The following is an 8,832-nucleotide window of genomic DNA, read 5'->3' on the forward strand; positions in this document are numbered from 1 at the left end:
AATTTTTATTTAATCCCTAAATTTAGAATCATCTAATTAAATTAATTTTTTAAAATGAATTAATTGAATTTTTATTTAATCCCTAAATTTAGAATCATCTAATTCTAGGACCTTAGACATTAATGATAATTCGTAAAGTTTATTAATCTAGTCATTTACTAAAGGTAGTTTGGAAGCTGTCCATTTTTGGCACAAACAAACAAACAAACAAACTACAGGACAAAAGTTTGGTGTATTTTTTCTGTTTTTATGTTATTAGGCTCACTTTAGACAGGTACCAAATACAACTACAACGTAAGTTCTAAAACAGCACAGAATAAAAAAAACCTGCACACGAAGTGACTTACAGAGATTCAAAAATGAGTTTAAGAAGGCTGTCCTAATCCCTGACAGGCAACAGCATGGCTATGTGAAGTGGCATCAAAAACCACCGCATCCACAGCCCTGTTGCTCACATTAACCAGGGTGGAACGTGTGGGAAGGGAAAACTGCCCCTATGCTCTGCCATCTTCCAGACTGGCACAGCAAAGGAGCTGGATTGAGCAATTCCAGTACTGTCATTTGATGCTAGCAGGGATAGGTCCTGTGACAGTCCTGCCTCTGCCCCTTTCTGTCTCTGAAATGCCCAATTTCAGGTGTTTCCTCTGGCTACCGCTGGAAGGGGTATTATCAGTGGTTGCTTATACCCACCCTTTGGGAAATTTGGGCACTCCTTGCCAGTTGCCAGCAGGGCTGCCCCAGTGACAGAACAGGGAAGGGCTGGGCAGTGGCAACTTTGCTCCATCCAAACCCTCTCCAGCACAGAAGACTGGGGTTTTGGAATGCTCTGCCAATTAGGTTTTGCTACTTTCTTTTAAGTTTTATTTAACTAATACCTCATGAAATGTTATCTACATAGTCAAATCACACAGTTCAAGACACATCCAACTCAAGAAAAAGCTTCTTAAATTCACTAATATGCAATAAAGCATTTAAGAATGCATCCTAGACAGGTTTTTACTTTAAGCATACAAAGAAGTGCCTCCTACATTTCCAATGAATTGGCATGAAAAACAAATGCAAAATATAACTTCTGTTATGATACACCATGAACAAACATTTGTCCACAACAATGGTGGATATACAGTGGTGCCCCGCAAGACGAATGCCTCGCAAGACGGAAAACCCGCTAGACGAAAGGGTTTTCCGTTTTTGAGTTGCTTCGCAGGACGAATTTCCCTATGGGCTTGCTTCGCAAGACGAAAATGTCTTGCGAGTCTTGAGGTTTTTTTTTCGCTTTCCCCCCCCCCTTTATCTAATCCGCTAAGCCTTTAATAGCCTTTAATAGCCTTTTAGCAGCTAATCCGCTAAGCCTTTAAGCCTTTAATAGCCGCTAAACCGCTAATAGCGCTAATCCGTTAAGCCGCTAATAGGGTTGCTTCGCAAGACGAAAAAACTGCTAGACGAAGACTCTCGCGGAACGGATTAATTTCGTCTTGCGAGGCACCACTGTACTGTGCTACTATATTATTTAAATGACTAAGGTAAGCAAGGGAAAGGAGTCAATACTGAGACCTAAACAAATGCAGACAATATAGAAGTAGTCTGTCAAATCTATGGCAAGCTACTTCAACGAAATACTTTTCCAGTTCTCCACAGCTCAAAAGGGTGTATACTTGTAATGGGTTCTAATGAAAGATATCACCGTATCTGTTTTGCATCCCTTCAACACTGCTCTCACGAAGAGCAGATGGTCTGAAATCTATCTAGGCTTCATCATTTCAGTAGGTGGGATTCATGTGATTGAATACTGCTCTACTGAATTGCCTAGGCATAGAAACTAGGAAGGTCAGAGAGGATTCTAGCCTAACCTCTCCCTAGTATTCTAGTCTTCTGTGTGTAGGCAATAATTCTACCATGTGGGACCCACCTGCAGCCTTCAATAGCTGTTTGTAAGAAACAGTTCTGAGAACAATATATATAGGAGCGGTTTTCAAACCTACAGGGGCACTTTCTGTATTGACACCAGCAAGAAATCCCTGTGCATTGCAAATATTCAGCCTAATGGACAACATCATTGCCTTGCATGAACTGACTGAAGAACACAGCCAGCAGTCCCATGCAGCTCTATACTGCAGGGCAACAGTGGTTGGGAAAGAGATTTATTAGGAAAGTCTGCTTGTGATCCCAATTAGCTTTTGAGAATGCTAAGATATCCATGAACAGAGTATAAAAATAATCAAACCACTCTACTCCCCATCACCTAGATCTCAGAACTTGCTTGTTCAAGCGAAAGGCAAGAACATAATTTCCCACCAGTAACTCTATCAATTGCTTACCGATACTTCCTTCTGTTTCAAAACAACAATGTTCTTTAAAACAAGCATTTTCGTGGAAAGAAAAAAGTGCTGTCTCGGGTGAGCAGGGCTGGGGAACCTGGGGCCCTGCAAATGTTCTTGGACTCTAATTCCTTAGCCTCAGCTAGCATGGTCTGTGGTCAAGGAAGATGATGGAAGTTGTAGTCCAGGAACATCTAGAGGGCTGCATATTCCATACCCCTGTAGGAGATTACTGATCATATTGTATTTAGAAGAAACTGGGTTCATTTTACATATGGAAAAAAACTAATAAAATCATCAACAAAAAATCATGGAATAGGGATTCAGTCAATAATTAAAAGACACTCTTTTATATTCATTCTTCAGTGATCAGGTGTGGTGGAAAAGCCAAAACACGTTTCCTAGTTTAATAAGCATTTCTGCACACAGCTTTGTTCGAATCTCATGCAAAGCGAAACTAGCCGGCAAATCCTGACAGCTGACAGGATTAGAACAAACTTCTTTTGCAGCTCAGCTGGATCAGGGAGGTAAGTCTATTCTACTTTCCGACCCTTAGATGAAACTACGGTGCCCCCTAGAGGTCGCTTCTCGCCTTCTTCACAGGCCGGGAGCAATGCTCCTCCACTCAAGACAGCCCTGCCCGATCCAGTCACATCTGCTTTCCGTGTCGGGCACCGCTCCCCAACCCCAGCTCAAACGCTGGGAAAACGAAACACCCAGGATCAAGCAGCCTTTCCGCCACCCATTACAGAAATCCCGTGCCAGCTCCACCTCTCCGAAGATCCGCATCCCCTTAAACGCCGAAGCAGCGCAGCAGCAGGAGGAGGGATGCCAGCTGTCACAGCCAACCGGGAGATGGGTGTGTTGCGGGTCTCACAGCCACTGGTGGCCCAGCGCCGCTTTCTGCGGGTGCTTCTAAAACCTAAATAGCCTAAGTGGCCCGTCCGATCTTCGGGGGTGGCTCCCCTTCCCCTTCCAGACCCATAAAAGCGGTCCGAAGGCGCCCCGTGCGCAATAACATCTCGGGAAGCCAAGCAGAGGCCTAGGCCTGGATGGGGGAGTCACTTAGGAACCTCCAAGAATATGACACTCTAGAGTTCAATGGAAATGCGGACGCAGCGGGCAGGTGTGCGATGAGCAGCACCTGGTGCCAGATCCCCGCTAAGGGGGGGAGATGCTCGGAGCACCTCGTCCTAGGCTGGACAGCTGCCCGACTGCTTCCCCAGGTGCTCTTGGTGGCCTTTCCCAAGTGCTGACACGACCCTCTCCGCCACCTCCAAGGAAAGGCTGCCTGGCTCTTCCTGCCTGCCCCGGCCATCCCCATCGCCTCCTTCGCCGCCCGCCCTTACAGCCCCACCGTATTGTCCTCATCTATGGGCGCCGGAGGGGGGACGAAGCGCACGATGCCATCTCTTTATTTGATGCCCTTTAGAGAAACGAAGCCCCTCCCCACATTTCTGCCCCCGAAGACCCTCGTCGTCTCCGTCACGAGAAGCAGGTCCCCCCCCCCACTTCGCCAACGGGTCGTCGCCCCACCTCGGGCCCTGCCCAGCCTGAGGGGGCCTCGCTTCCATCCCGCCCCCTCCCCGGAAGGAGTGGGGCCCTCGCCGCCGCCGTGCCAGTTCCAGGACACCCCCCCCCAACACACACACACACACCTCCGTCCCCTCCCCTCGTTCCGCCTCCGCCAAGCACTCACCTCCTAGCTGCCCCTGGGCACTGCAGTCCTCTTCGCCAGCCGCGGCCCCGCAGGTCCACAAAGCCTCCGCCGCCGCCGTCCAGAATCTCGGCCAGAGGCGGAAAAAAATAATCATCTATATATATAAAAATAATAATTCCAAGGGGAAAAATGGCGGATTAAAATCCAAGATGGCGGCGGCGAGGGCGAACGATATCTGGGAAAGCTACCTAGAGATCCATCCGCCAGGCCCCGAGAGAAAAAGTCCTCGAGTCCCCTCACGACGACCCTGCGGCACAGCAACAACAAACCCAGGCACGGTCCTTCCTTCCGCGAGGAACACCGGGCGCCCCGAGCCAGACCCACTGAGGCAAATCCTCGCTGCGCGCTGAAGTCTTTTGTCTTCCTTCCAGACCCCCTGTTTTCCTCGCACAGCCAGAAGAAGCGCCTCCTGCTTGTGTGCTCCAAAAGCGGCGGAGGGACACGGCAGGCTGGGCGAAGACCTCCTTGCGAGAGAGCGGAGGAATACGCCGCCAAAGAGATTCTTACCTTAGCGTTTTAACTCCACAGGCCGGAGCGAGGTACAGCAACCCATCCCCGTTCGCCTCTGCAGTTTCTACACCTCTCCCCGCCGCGGAAGGACACCATGAAGGCCGTTTGCACGCTTACTCGCAAGATTCGGTGCGGAGGGATACACATATAAACAAGGCCTACTCAGTAATAGTTTGAGAACCCGAAAGAAACCATTGAAAAAAATCAATCCGCCCCTTTCCCCGCAGCCCTTTAAATAAGCTGGAGCCTCAAGCGAAGACTGTCAGGGCAGTTTGAGTTGAGTGTAGATTTGGTGGGTCGTCATACGGCAGGCTACCTAATAATCCTTGCGCGTTGTAACTAGCCAAGCCGAACGTGGCTCACCGGTCATGTTATGGCCCACCAGGAACTCGACATGCCTTTGATTTTTGCTGCCAGAAATGGGGTTGTCAAGTCCCTAGATAAGCTGAAGATACGACATGATTGATGGGCTCCGTTTGATTTGGGGGCAAGGTGTCCCGCGATGTGTAGACCTGCGTTACTGTGTCCTGATACAGACCCGCTCCCCCTCCTGACTTCCATCACCAGCTTGGGTGGGGTTTAAAAATCTCCATGACTCCCCCACACCCAGCTCATCGGGGGCTTTCCTGCTTCATAGGGTCCCCCCTTCTTTTCCTTGTCCTATCAAGTTCATCGAGCAAAAGGGAAGGTGACGGGCATTAGGGTGCTTGTCATCTGGGGAGTCGGGTCTATGCTGTCAGTATGCAAAACAACATTTTAAATAAACGCCTCGTGGAAAAAGAATTATTCACACCACTTTGGGTGCCAAGAGTAAAAATGACTCCCTGTAAATAGGAAGGACCTCGACTGTGCCCTGCTAACACGCCGTGTGCTGTTTGGTGCTACAGTGTTTATAGGCTTCACAAGAGAATATAGCAGCAAGGTGTCCTGCGAACAAATGCTCTTAAAATGAGAGACGAATTCCTTTACTTGCTCTACCCAAGTCCTTCAGTGTGCCTTGAGGGCTACATTTAAAGGGCCTGGCCAGCGTTGATTTGATCGTTAGCATTTGCAAGAGAAAAATGGAAGGTTTTATCTTATCTCTTCCCCTTTCATTGCCATAGATGTGGAAGTCGTCTAGTCGCCGTTTGCAAGCAATTTTGATGCCTCCGAAAGAAAAAGGAAATTCGCTTTTTGCTATGTTCATTTTAACGTCTGAAGCAGTGAAACTTAGATCGTAGCAGCTACTTCCGTGTTTAGGGGGGGGGAATGTATCTTGCAGTTCTGATCGCGGAAGTAGCAGCTGCAATATTCCCGTGTGTCCTCACGTCAAACTGTTCATGCAAGTAGGCCTCTTGTGTGAGCAAGTTACTCGCAGATCAGCTGGCTGAGCTAATATCTGCGCCGGCAAGCACTTTGTTTTCTCCTTTCTAAACCCTGTCTAGAGCCCAACAGCATTTCCTCAAGCATTCTCTCCCCCTCCCCTTTCTGTTGTGTATTGAGAAAGAGGGAGGGCATTATGGTAGAGACATTGCTTTTAATTGCTTCATATTAACATATGAATCAAATAAGATGAATGGTGTGGAATCTGAGGAAAATTTGAACATTCTCCCCATAAGTTCCCAAGGTCATATGTCAAGAGCACAATTTTATAAATCTTTCAGTATAACTTTCTTTCTAGATTTTACCTGTTGAATTAAAAAGCAAAACAAAAAAAAACCTTTGGCCTTATGACCACTTTCTCTTCTAATAAGCCACTAACCCTGGGGAAGCAAACTTAAAAACAAACAAACTTCCTTTACTCTAGTGGTACCTTTAAGGGCAGCTTGATATACAGAAATGTAACCAGTGAAGCTTTTTACTACATAAGGAAAGAATAATCCTGGGAAAAGCTTCATCTGATACATTGTCTGTCACATTGATATTAAAGGCACAGAAGGAGAGCTGGGGTTTGGTGGGTATGGCAGGTCCACTCAAAACACTGCAGTACAGTATATATAACACGAAGCCAGGGGCGTGAGTGTTACAGTGTAAGTTACTCAGTTGCACATATAGCAGGCTGCCTAAAGTAGTGTGCAGTAACACTAAGTGTGACAATAGGCAACATGAACTCAGATGCATGTGTGTGTTTTAATGCTGTTAGTGCCCTGATGGATTATGCATTGCATTAACCCACTTCCTATGGATTACCCTGAATTGCCCCAAACAAATAGAGCAGTGCAATGACCCTTGGTCATAATTTTGCAACGTGAAATGGAAACAAGAAGAGGATAACCAGTACAACCCAACTCAAACTTGCATATTTCATGAAGAGACCTACTGCTGATGTATAATTGTTCTTGTAAAACAGAGGTTTCAGAATTTCTACCTTCAAAACACCATCTCCACATAATCTCAACTCAAGAGAACTGGACTACCATAAATTGCGGCATAAGCAACTGTTTCCATAGCATTGAGAATCTTTATAGTATAGCAGTTCACATACAATACTTGCTATGGTTCTGTTGTCTGGCAAACAGAGGCCCTGTTCTGCTGCACATTCTTAACACACCAATGTATTATTTAGGCTACCTCCCCACAAAGCCAAACAAGTATACTACTCCATTGGGTGTCTTCCCATTTAGTCATGGAAAGCTGCTTCATGATGACGTTGGATATTAGTCGACATCTGGCTACAGGAAGCAATTCCCCTGTTGCTCCTATAGGATGTTCTGCAGAGAAATCCTATATGGATAGTCCATCTCTGTGGAACTTTAAGCTCTGTTCTTTTGACTCACCATCCTTTGATGAGCCTACTGGGATATGAGTCTTTGATGGTAGGAGCTTCCTAGTCTGCAAGGCTGGCTGCTAGTTCAGAGGGAAGACACATCCTTCAAGGAGCTACTGGTGGTTCTACCTCAGGGTTGGTTAAGCTCATTACACCCGCTTAGCTGGATCTGCACCCTCTCCAACTGGGTACAGTAATTAATTGCTTCATGTGCATTCACACACATTCTGCTGCTAGTTTCTGTGAGTTTACAATCAGGAAATGAAAATAGTATTGAGCTAATCTCTGGTCCCAAGAATAGGAGAGACAACCGTTTCTCATTTGTTTATGTTTATGTTTTAAAGGTTCATTGTCATTGACATTTGCACACAGAAAATAAGAACAAGTGACAAATACAAAAATGCTTGAAGACAGTTGTTGAAATGTATTGCATTTATTTAAAAACAGCATCAGAGTTTACAGATGATCAATACTAGATGGCATTCTCTTAAAAATAAATGCCTGTAATTCATTTGAGGGCTCTACCGATGTGATAAGTTGCTAATATGCAGGCAACGTAATTTGTTAACAGCTGGAACCATCCTATGGGGAAGTACTCCATTGTATTATATCAGGCACTGGAAAGTGATCTTAATAAAATATGGAAATATTTCAATATAACCTTTTGAATGTGTTGATCTTTCACATGTTCCACAATACAGCCTTTTAAATATGTGGATTTTGCACTGAGGTAATATCTCCAGAGAACGGATGCCTTCTTTTCTCAAAGCAAACAACAGCAACAGCAACCCAAATATCTTCTCGCATCCGCCAATATATGTCCATTTCCCTCTTTTCAAATGGTGTTTAAGAGCTGTGACTACTTAAATAAATAAGTTGTAGTATTTTCTCCCCATTCTTTACGTGAAAAAGCTCCTATAGCAGCATATGTAAGATCAATAACGCAAGACAGTCCCTGCCCTCCAGCCGGCTTGCAATCTAAAAGGCAGGACACAAAAAGAAAAGGGGACCAGGAGGAAAGAAGAAAACAAGCACATTCAGGCAGCAGTTCTTAAAGTTACAAAGCTCTTATAATGTCTAGCTGGAATTGAAACAGTTCAGGGAGAAAAAGGCAAAGTGAGTTGGTCTTTCAGCAGAGATGTAGGAGCAGGTCTTGTTTCCCTAGTTTTCCCTCTGTTTATGCTGCAGACTTCCAAAATTGAATGTAGATAGATAGGTTGACTACAGCTGCTGTCACACACCACATATTTAACTGAAAGCTGCAACAGTCTGATGAGGAAGAAGAGAACAGCTAGTATTGAGGTGGGGAAAAGGTTCATTCCCCCAAACTAGCAGTAAGCAGGAAATCTACAATATCTGTACACATGCACCTATTTCACAACTTTTCCATGGAAAAAACTCAAAGGTCTTAGTGGCTCAGCTGTGACTGGACAAGGGGAGGGAAGGGTTACTCTGACAATAGCAGTTCAGCATATGGATTATTATTATTTTTAACCCCCTGCAATTAACCTTCAATAGACAGTCACCACCCACTGTAT

The 8,832-nt window shown here is 45.7% G+C and overlaps 1 protein-coding gene across 3 annotated transcripts in view; it reads right to left on the minus strand.

Moving 5' to 3' along the window:
- The window catches only part of KMT5B (lysine methyltransferase 5B), a 35,245-nt gene extending 27,337 nt beyond the window's left edge, over positions 1–7,908 (minus strand). Inside the window, exon 1 of one of the 3 annotated variants that reach the window (XM_081002905.1) lies at positions 4,546–7,908. The gene's annotated coding sequence lies outside the window, so the exon portion shown is untranslated. Of the gene's footprint in view, positions 1–3,854; positions 3,967–4,017 lie in introns of those variants that run through there. The other 2 variants (XM_081002904.1, XM_081002907.1) reach the window with 2 other exon arrangements.
- Positions 7,909–8,832: the final 924 nt, after the last annotated feature.

Source organism: Podarcis pityusensis (assembly GCF_964106645.2).
Source record: "Podarcis pityusensis genome assembly, chromosome: 1".
NCBI lineage: Eukaryota > Metazoa > Chordata > Lepidosauria > Squamata > Lacertidae > Podarcis > Podarcis pityusensis.